Raw genomic sequence first — 10,736 nt, 5'->3', positions numbered from 1 at the left:
ACGCTTTATGATACAGAATGACTTTCACCAGCTCAGAGGCCATGCAGCAGCTCAGCAAGTCAATCATGTATGCTAGTTCGCCGCCTGTGATCATGGCGCCGCTCAAAGTAGTTCCTCGGCTTTAGCGCGTATAATAACAGCATTGGTTAATATTCAGGTCACGACGTGTAAATAAGAGTATAGTCGTTAGCTTCATTGTTAGCCACCTCGTATTTGCCGTAACGTACCAATTGAAACGCGTAAAACAAGAAAAACATGTTCTTGTTTTACATAAAGATTGTGAATGTTTGGTAAAACACCAAATGGTTAGTTATAGGACAGCATGAGCAGCGATGGAGTGACCTCACCTGTAACACACACCTGCACTCACCGCATTAAAGTTCCTTTTTTTTTTTCCTCCAACGAGCACCGCGGGCAACTTTTAGCCACGCCCCCTCTTTCCATCTCGCCATGACCCGCAGCTAGTCCCGCCCTCCGCCGATGTGAATAGTCCCGCCCTCCGCCGAGGTGAATAGTCCCGCCCTCCGCCGAGGTGAATAGTCCCACCCTCCGCCGAGATGAATAGTCCCGCCCTCCGCCGAGGTGAATAGTCCCGCCCTCCGCCGATGTGAATAGTCCCGCCCTCCGCCGAGGTGAATAGTCCCGCCCGCCGCTGAGGTGAATAGTCCCGCCCTCCGCCGAGCTAAATAGTCCCACCCTCCGCCGAGATGAATAGTCCCGCCCTCCGCCGAGTTGAATAGTCCCACCCTCCTGTCGTCGTCTCGCACACCCGGGGAGCCACTTGTGCCTTTTTGGAGTCCACATAAGTAGTTTATTTATTAGTGTTGTGCCTTTAGGAGTCCACATAAGTAGTTTATTTATGCCTCTCCCTGTCCCCGAGGAAAAGGAAGCGTCTTCTTCTGCTCAGGAACAACATTCGAGGTAGGCCCCAAAAGAGCGTTACAAGTATTGCGGTTCACCAACTTATTGTTATAATTATTATTTTTGCTTACTTTTATCCCCACTAACTTCACTGATATGTTTCGGCTCAGAAGCCTATTTAAATATTTCAGTAGTCCCTCAGGTAGGACGGGCGTCAGTCGATACGCAGGTGTAACCAGGTGACCGTGGTGCGTTCAGGGTCCCCTCCGATTTATAAGGTGCATTAAATCCCAATAGAACCCCCTCGCTCTCTCCTAATCAACTTGTTATTGTGCTTTTTCTTTCCCTTTTGTTGGTTGCAAATGCGCTATAGTTATTTTATTCAGGCAAAGTGTGTTTTTCCCCCCCAGCTTGATTTTACTCTGCTTTCAGTCGCCATTGTTGTTTTTAATGATGGATAAAGTATTTGTTTATTCTCAACATGCAAACAATGAATTACAGTTTCTCATCACAGCATGTACGAAAAGGAGTAGGAAGAAGCAGAGCTTTTTTTAATCCTCCTCCTTTTTGTTTCATAACACATTTGTTACGACTCATTCTGTTACACAAAACACCAATACATGGATACATTAGTAAATAAATAAATAGACAAATGAGTAAGTAAAAATAAACTTAATTTAAATAATTCTCCTGGGTTAAAACGATATACCACTACAGCTTGTTTAGTTAGGCACGTGCGATACCACTGATCTTCTTTTCAAGCTGGTATCGTCGATACTGATCCGATACCGATACTTTGTGCATGGCTCTACTGAAATGTCAAAAGTTGTGTATTTTGTAATGATAATGTATTTATCTAAATGTAAATGTAATGAGAACAAGCTGGACATTTTAAACTAATAATAAATAATAATATATGTAGTCACCTATAACACAAAGTTTTGTCTTTAAAGATATAAATTGTTTGTTTTTTTTCAATTAAAAATGATCAAGATGGCCTGACCACACTTGACTTTTCAGTATGCGGCCTTTAGTGGGGAAAGTTTAAAAACACCCCCGATTTAAAATATTAACAGCTTTCAAAATAAAAATAGAATATACTTAACATTTTAACAAAGTTTAGTTGGTTAATTAGTTAACAAAATACTAACCATAACAAACACTGTTAAATGTGTTACTGATTATTAATATTTTCGTACAGGCAGAATTTTTGACACACTAGGATATGCAGTTCCACAATCGTAATATTATTATTTGTATCCTATTCTAACATGTGAAAACAACAACTGTTCAAATGTAAGTAAAAAAGATCAACAAAATTGCTTTGTATTAAGTAAAAGAATGTTCTAACTGATAATTAATAATAATACACTTAGTCACCTTATAACCTATAATACTTTTTTTTTTTTTTTTATCAAAAAATATAAATATTTCCCCCACGTACATTGGGGTGCAGGGACCCTTAGAGATTGTTATTGGGTCCATTTGTACACTCAGTATATAATATACATAGATAACCCATAGATACATTTTTTTTAAATTGTTTTAATTTTTATTTTTTGTCATAAAGAAATACAATCATGTATCCCTGCAGACTGTATTGATATATATTGATACATACTTTATATATTGTGTTTTTTATGTTGATTTAATACAAAAAAAAAAAGTATTTTTTATTACTTGTGCAGCCTGGTACCAATCGGTCCTCGGCCCAATGGTTGGGGACCACTGGCATAACCCATTCATCATTTCACACGAACTGTGCTAGTAGTAGTAACTCAGTCCTCATGGTCACCACAGTGGACACAAACATACAGTTTTCAGTAGAGATCCACCAAAATGTTTTTTTCAGGGCAGATAACAATTATTAGTAGTCGAAGAGGCTGCTAATTGATATTTTATTATATATCCATTTGCAGTATTAGTTATTTAAACATGAATTGTACATGTCAATCAACAGCTGGACAGCATTAGGTGTTTTTTTTTAACATATTTTTTTCCGAAACGTGGGACTAGTAGCAACATAATGCTTTATTCGCTGCTAATTTAGCAGCAAAAATGTTAATTACGTGTGTCTAAGAGGAGCATCAACATTTGCATTTCTAAATATGGGAAATCTCCTTGGAAAATTGGTAAAAATATGGGATTTGTCTACATCCCAATCATTTTATACAATTTTCACTGAGCTTATTGTTGAGACATTTTTCATGCTGGCTGACCTTATTTCTTCTTGGATGTTGCAGAAAGTATGAGAATGTTTGAGCTGCTGCCTGCTTTTTTTAACTTGTATAATAAGCAGAGGTGGGTAGTAACGCGCTACATTTACTCCGTTACATCTACTTGAGTAACTTTTGGGATAAATTGTACTTCTAAGAGTAGTTTTAATGCAACATACTTTTACTTTTACTTGAGTATATTTATAGAGAAGAAACGCTACTTTTACTCCGCTACTTTTATCTACATTCAGCTCGCTACTCGCTACTAATTTTGATCTGTTAATGCACGCTTTGTTTGTTTTGGTCTGTCAGACAGACCTTCATAGTGCCTGCGTTTCAACAAATACAGTCACTGGTGACGTTCACTCCGTTCCACCAATCAGATGCAGTCACTGGTGACGTTGGACCAATCAAACAGAGCCAGGCGGTCACATGACCTGACTTAAACAAGTTGAAAAACTTATTGGGGTGTTACCATTTAGTGGTCAATTGTACGGGATATGTACTGTACTGTGCAATCTACTAATAAAAGTTCCAATCAATCAATCAAAAGTGTGAAGGAAAAAATACCCTTTTTTATTTCAACCGTACATCCCGTCAAAAGCCTAAAGACTGACTGCACAGTCCCTGTCTTCACAATAAAAGTGCCGCTCCATCGCGCCTGCGCTTTCAAAATAAGAGTCTCCAAAAGCCAGCGCAAACAAGCTAGCAAGCTAGCAAGCTACGGAGTTTGCCGCCAATGTATTTCTTGTAAAGTGTACAAAAACGAATATGGAAGCTGGACAAATAAGAAGCCAAAAACCAACCACTTTCATGTGATATTAGACAGAAAGGAGGAACTTTTTTTCTCCTTCATTTGAAAACGTGGACGTTATCATCACTACTCTCTGATTCCAATCAATGCAAGTCATCAGAATCAGGTAATACACCAACTTATATTCTTGTCTTTATGAAAGAAAGGAATCTATATGTGTTAAACATGCATGTATATTCATTAAAACACCTTTAACATGTAAACAAAAACGGCAAAATAAATAAATATAAATTTTATACTGTATATATCAATGTATGTATATATATATATATATATGTGCATATATATATATATATATATATATATATATATATATATATATATATATATATATATATATATATATATATATATATGTGTGTGTATATATATATATATGTGTGTGTGTGTATATATATATATATATATATATATATATATATATATATATATATATATATACATACAGGTATATATATATATGTGTGTGTGTGTGTGTGTAAATGTTACTCATCAGTTACTCAGTACTTGAGTAGTTTTTTCACAACATGCTTTTTACTTTTACTCAAGTAAATATTTGGGTGACTACTCCTTACTTTTACTTGAGTAATAAATCTCTAAAGTAACAGTACTCTTACTTGAGTACAATTTCTGGCTACTCTACCCACCTCTGCTAATAATGTTGTTGTATGCACAACGGCTATAAAGGAACATTTGAAAAGAAAACACCCGACAGCGTTCTTGCCATCACCATCAACTAGTCAATCGTCCGCTTGAGTATACGTTGTCATCATTACACAAAAACATGAATGTGTCATTTGTATCTGCGTTGTAAATTCATAAACTAAAACACTGTTTCGCTCTGAGAGGCGCGTTTGGCGTGCCTGTTCAGTGTTTACAAAGATGCGCTCCTCTTTAACGCTAACGTTAATTAGTTGTGCAAATACCTTTTACAACATTAACAGTTACATATACTATGTACAAACCAACAATTAACTTTCACTTTAATCATACTATCATTGTTGTGTTATTAAGCAAAATAAGCAATACTTTTACTTTTGTTGAAATGTTTACACTGTTACAGAATATTTCGTTTTGCACTTTTTTGTATTGGATGTTTATCTTTATTTTTGCACATTTTAGCAAATAAGCAATACTTTTACTTTTGAAATGCTTATACTATTGCAGAATATTAAGATTGCACTGGATGTTTACTTTTATATTTGCACATTAAAAAGAAAATAAGCTACTTTTAATTTTGTTAAATGTTAAAAGTTTTAAATGTTTACATTGTTACAGAATATTTTGTCATGTTGTTGTCAATGTTGACTGAGTGGCCATACTTTTTTTTTTTGTAAATAAAAGCCATGCCTTTTGAAAAAACTGGCCTACATTTATTTTTTCATCTTCATTTTAAATAAAAAAATAATCGGTAAAAGGAAAAATAATCTATAGATTAATCGAAAAAAACCCAATCTATAGATTAGCCGATTAATCGAAAAAATAATCTATAGATTAATCGATAGAAAAATAATCGTTAGCTGCAGCCTTAACTGAGTGTAACTTACTGAGGACCAACATGAGTGCAAATCTCCTGACACCAAAGCTCTGTTTGGATATATTTGGTCTTTAGTTTCATGTGCTGGAGGCAACCTTCATTAAACTAATACTATTCAAATACAGAACAGGCCCACTCAAAACCCCACTTACCTTCAGCGCAGATGCGTATTTTCCGGACTATTGGGTGCACCGACATATAAATCACACCTACGCAATTTCAGAATATATATTTTTTCCATATATTAGCTGCACCGGGTATATATGCGTTGTGAAATGAGTTATTTACATAGAATGATTTTGTAAATGTTTATTTACATACCTTGATTGGTGTCTGTAACGCGGCAGTAAAACGGCTGATCAAACAAAACAGAAGTCATCATCATGGACCCACTAGCTGCAGAAGCTAGCTCTCCAATCAGCTAAACAGACTCAATAACTCCACAGTGACGTTCTGGTGAATTTACCAAACTGAAACAATACAAAAAGAATGCCACTGTAAGTTCATAATACTAACACAGACACGCACAAACGTGTTAGCATATTAGCTAATGCCAACAACGCAAGCTTAATTACATTATGTTAGCATGTACAAATATGCATGAAAACACTTCTACCGACATCAGACATGTGACGGTTTATTATGTAAGAATAGTTTTAGTTATATTGTCAAACTTACAAATGTTGTTTGGAGTGATGAATGGAGAATCCATACGAGTAGAACCGCAATGGATGACTAGAAGACGGAACGGCACTTCTACTTCCCGTTCAAAGCTTTTATACAGCAGGAAACAGTGAAGACTTTCACCCAGTAGCTCATGCAGGAAGCAAACTCGTCCAAAAGATGGCACCATAGCACAAACAATAACACCACTTCAGTGTTTTATGAAAACTATTTGCATTATGGTCGTCAACGAAGAAAAAACCCATAAATTAGCCGCACCGTATAAGCCGCAGGGTTCAAAGCGTTGGAGAAAAAGTTGTGGCTTATAGTCTGTAAATGACATTTGTCTGTTTCTATTGACTCTTACAGTATTTTTGTCCTGAGATGATGTATAGTTAAATAGATGACTTACAGTACTATTGTCCTGAGATGATGTATGTATAAATAAATAGATGATTTACAGTACTATTGTCCTGAGATGATGTATAGATAAATAGATGACTTACAGTACTATTGTCCTGAAATGATGTATGTATAAATAAATAGATGACATGCTTTACTCTGCACGTCATGTCGACAGTAGAAATTGTCAGCTGGCTGCAGTTTGCTTAGTATTTACAACTGCAGCAAAACTGAGCTCGTTGGACCAGTTCATGCGTGTGTTGATGCTGGCGATAGTCCAGTTGAGAGAGAGAAAATGCAAGCTCCTGAAGTGAAACAACAGTGTGAGAAAGTGTTCAGCTGACTTCTTCAATGTGCTTACTACTAAGGTTGTTGCTTAGGATGCTAGAAGGGCTGAGGTGTGTTTCTTCTGTAAACAGCCATGACCCAACAGAAGAAAGTGTTAATTAGTTTATTATCATAAGCTCCACCTTTTCATGTTTCACAATGTGTGACTTCTAGCATTCCTTACAAGTCAACTTTATACCTTTTCATGCCTTCACGCACCTCATGTTTGATCTGACATTCCACTTGAGGTTTTCTTCTGATTGACTTCCACTCCAGCCCGAGGCCCACTAGAAGGCCCACACTCATTCATTCATTCATTCATTCAGTCATTCATGAACATGTCTGGAAGGACTTGGAGGTCTCACAGAGTTAATGCTGGAGCAGCATTAAGGCTGCTTATATCAAGAAGGTATTTTACCCCAGAGATGTGGCCTAAAATATATATATATATATATATATATATATATATATATATATATATATATATATATATATATATATATATATATATATATATATATATACGATTGAAGCCAACAAGCAAACCGTCAACTTCCTCGATGTCACTTTCAACCTGAGAAATAACAGCTACCAACCATATACGAAATCCAACACAACACTCCAATACGTGCACCATGACAGCAACCACCCACCCACCACCACGGAAAGAATACCTACCGGAATTAATAAAAGGCTATCGATGCTGTCATCTAGCAAAGCTGAATTTGACCAAGCAACCCACCCGTACCAAAAAGCACTTGATGAAAGCGGATACAATTTCACCCTCACCTATGAACCCACGCCAGGAAACCAACCAAAAAAAGAGCAGAAAAAGAAACAACATCATCTGGTACAACCCCCCATACAGCAAAAACGTCTCAACTAACATTGGACACAAATTCCTCACTCTGATCAACAAACACTTCCCCAAAGGCAACACCCTAAGAAAAGTATTCAACAAGAACAACATTAAATTGAGCTACAGCTGTATGAACAATATACAACAAATTATCTCAAACCACAACAAAACAATTGCAAATGAGCCGTCGGCCCCCGGACAGAACGACTCCAAAACCAACAAAGGCTGCAACTGCCGCAAGAAACCTGATTTCCCTCTCAACGGGGGGTGCTTACAAACATCAGTTGTTTACCAATCTAAGGTAACACGCAAGGACATTAACACATCCGACACATATGTAGGATTAACCGAGGGAGAGTTTAAAACCAGATGGAACAATCACAAGGCTTCTTTCAGGAACCAAAACCTGCAGAATACTACAGAACTCAGCAAACACATTTGGGACCTCAAAGACAATAATGTTGAATATTCAATAACATGGCAAATTCTTGCATGCAGCACACCTTACAATAGTGGTAATAAAAGATGCAACCTATGCTTGAAAGAGAAACTGTTTATTATATACCGTCCAGACCTGTCATCCCTCAACAAGCGCAGCGAAATTGTATCAGCATGCCGTCACAGACGGAAACACCTCCTAGGTAGCACATGAGCCAATCACCACGCCCCTACGCCAGCCTGTACCTACCCACTCTGTGCCCTATATAAACCATGGTATGTGAATGCTTCTATTAAAATCTCCTGATGATTGAGGGAACCCCTCATGAAACAGGCCTGTAGAGACGAAGTAGTCTTGTGATTTTTTTCCCCACGCATACATATATATATATATATATATATATATATATATATTTCAGCCTCCTGCAATAACACTATGTACTGTATAGCACAGTATAATATTTGTTATATAAATAAGAGTAGAATCATTTCAAAACAAGTTACAAAGTATGCGGTAACATAAACCTTCATTTCCGGTTGTTAATATTTTGTCCAAACTATTATTAATCTTCAGATTAAACCCGCACTCACTACATTTATGAAGAAAAACATATTTTTCCATATTTTAGCCTCACCGGACTATAAATCGCATATATATATATGTTGTGAAATGAGGTATTTACACAGAAATATTCTGTAAATATTTATTTACATACCTTAATTGTCTCCAAACGGTGTCTGTAACACGGCAGTAAAACGGCTGATCAAACAAAACAGAAGTCATGGTCATGGACCCACTAGCTGCGCAAGCTAGCTCTCCAATCAGCTAAAGTGAAGTGAATTATATTTATATAGCGCTTTTCTCTAGTGACTCAAAGCACTTTACATAGTGAAAGCCAAAATCTAAGTTACATTTTTAAAGCAGTGTGGGTGTCACTGGGAAGCAGGTGGGTAAAGTGTCTTGCCCTAGGACACAACGGCAGTGGGGATCGAACCTGGAACCGCCAAGTTGCTGGCACGGCGACGCTACCGACCGAGCTATACCGCCCCGGTCAGCTAAACAGACTCAATAACTCCACGGTGACGTTTTGGTGAATTTACTGAGGATTTTGTGAAAGTGAAACAATACAAAAAGAATGTCATTGTAAGTTAATAATACTATCACAGACACGAGTAAACGTGTTAGCACATTAGCTAATGCTAACGACGCTAGCGTCATTACATTACGTCATGCTCACTTGGGCAGTGAGATTTTGGCGTCCGTTCTATACTCGTATTAATTGTCTCCACGTGCTTTTCTGAGTGTTGAATATTGTTGAAGTATTCACGCTGCTGCTGACTGGACTGGATCTACTTTTATCCGGCCTTGCTGTGGCCTACTTTCATGTTGACTGGCGACCCACGACAAGGACGTGTGGCACTTCTGCAGCTTCAGTCTGCTCGTCCCACATCTCAACCTCCAAAGTTGATTTTGAAGGATTGTAGTAAAGATTGGAATGGTAATAAAGGTGAGTCAGCAGCTCACCAGGACTCCATCATTTTGGGGAAGGTTCAGTCGCTGAAGAAGAAAGAGGACCAACTTCAGAAGGACTTCAATGAATTGTTGCATCATGGCGCTCACGGACCAAGACCAGGATCCGGACCTGACTTTGGGGTTCCCTTTCGTCTCGACCGCAAGGCTGAGGTGGCGGGGAAGGCACAAGGAGGCGGAGTCAGTTTGTATGTCAACAAACAATACTGCAGCTATCACAGATCCAATCTTGTTGTTGAACTTTTATAAGCTAAAGTACGTGGTGACAGTTGAAGTCAACCCTGAGGAAGACCATCTGTAGAAGTCCATTCTTATGAGGCAAAAACAAGGCTTTGGGAATGACTGACTGAAGTAATGGGATTGAGATCAGGGCTCTCACGTGCTGACACAGCAGTTACAAAATAGCCACCAGGCATTCCAAACCGGGTTGAACTTGAAAAGCAGTTTTGTAATGTTGTGCTTTTTTTTTTTTTTCCCAATCCCAAGCTCGTCTGCTCGCCTAATCAACAGTGCTAAAATTAACTTTTCTTTTTTTTTCTCCAGCAGTTGAAGATGGTAAAACAAGTTATTATGTGTCAAAAGATTGCAGAACAAACAAAGGACTGACTTCAAGGTTCTATTTCATAGTATTTCTCAACAATGTTCAATAAGAAGTCCCTCATTAGTGTATGTTTACTAAGATCTCCACTTGAAATGTACAGTTTAAATGTACTTTTATGTGTGTGCCTGTCACTTTAGTGCTAATGAGCGCCGTTTGTCCACCAATAAAGCTCTATTGTGCACTCTATCCACTTTTTACATATACATTGTTTGTTTTGTTGTTTAATAAAATCCCTCTAAATATATATATATACATATATATTTATATTTTTTATTTATTTTTTTATTTCAATCTGTCCCATGCAGCCACTCAGGCATGTTGATGTAGACGATCATATATGCTTTACACCAGGGGTGCTCATTACGTCGATCGCGATCTCGGAGGGTGTGTCAGTCGATCACCAGCCAGGCATTAAAAAAATAGTCCTAAAAATGAACGATCATAAATCTTCACTATGACGTCACTTTCGTCACTTGATTGACATTCA

At 37.5% G+C, this 10,736-nt stretch overlaps 1 protein-coding gene across 1 annotated transcript in view; it reads left to right on the top strand.

Moving 5' to 3' along the window:
- Positions 1-732: 732 nt before the first annotated feature.
- Positions 733-10,736, top strand: part of ugt8 (UDP glycosyltransferase 8) — a 60,832-nt gene continuing 50,828 nt past the window's right edge. Inside the window, exon 1 of the mRNA XM_061984405.2 lies at positions 733-921. The gene's annotated coding sequence lies outside the window, so the exon portion shown is untranslated. The remainder of the gene's footprint in view (positions 922-10,736) is intronic.

The sequence above is a fragment of the Nerophis lumbriciformis genome, linkage group LG25 (assembly GCF_033978685.3).
Source record: "Nerophis lumbriciformis linkage group LG25, RoL_Nlum_v2.1, whole genome shotgun sequence".
NCBI classification, from domain to species: domain Eukaryota; kingdom Metazoa; phylum Chordata; class Actinopteri; order Syngnathiformes; family Syngnathidae; genus Nerophis; species Nerophis lumbriciformis.
This window is presented reverse-complemented; position numbering and strand designations above follow the sequence as displayed.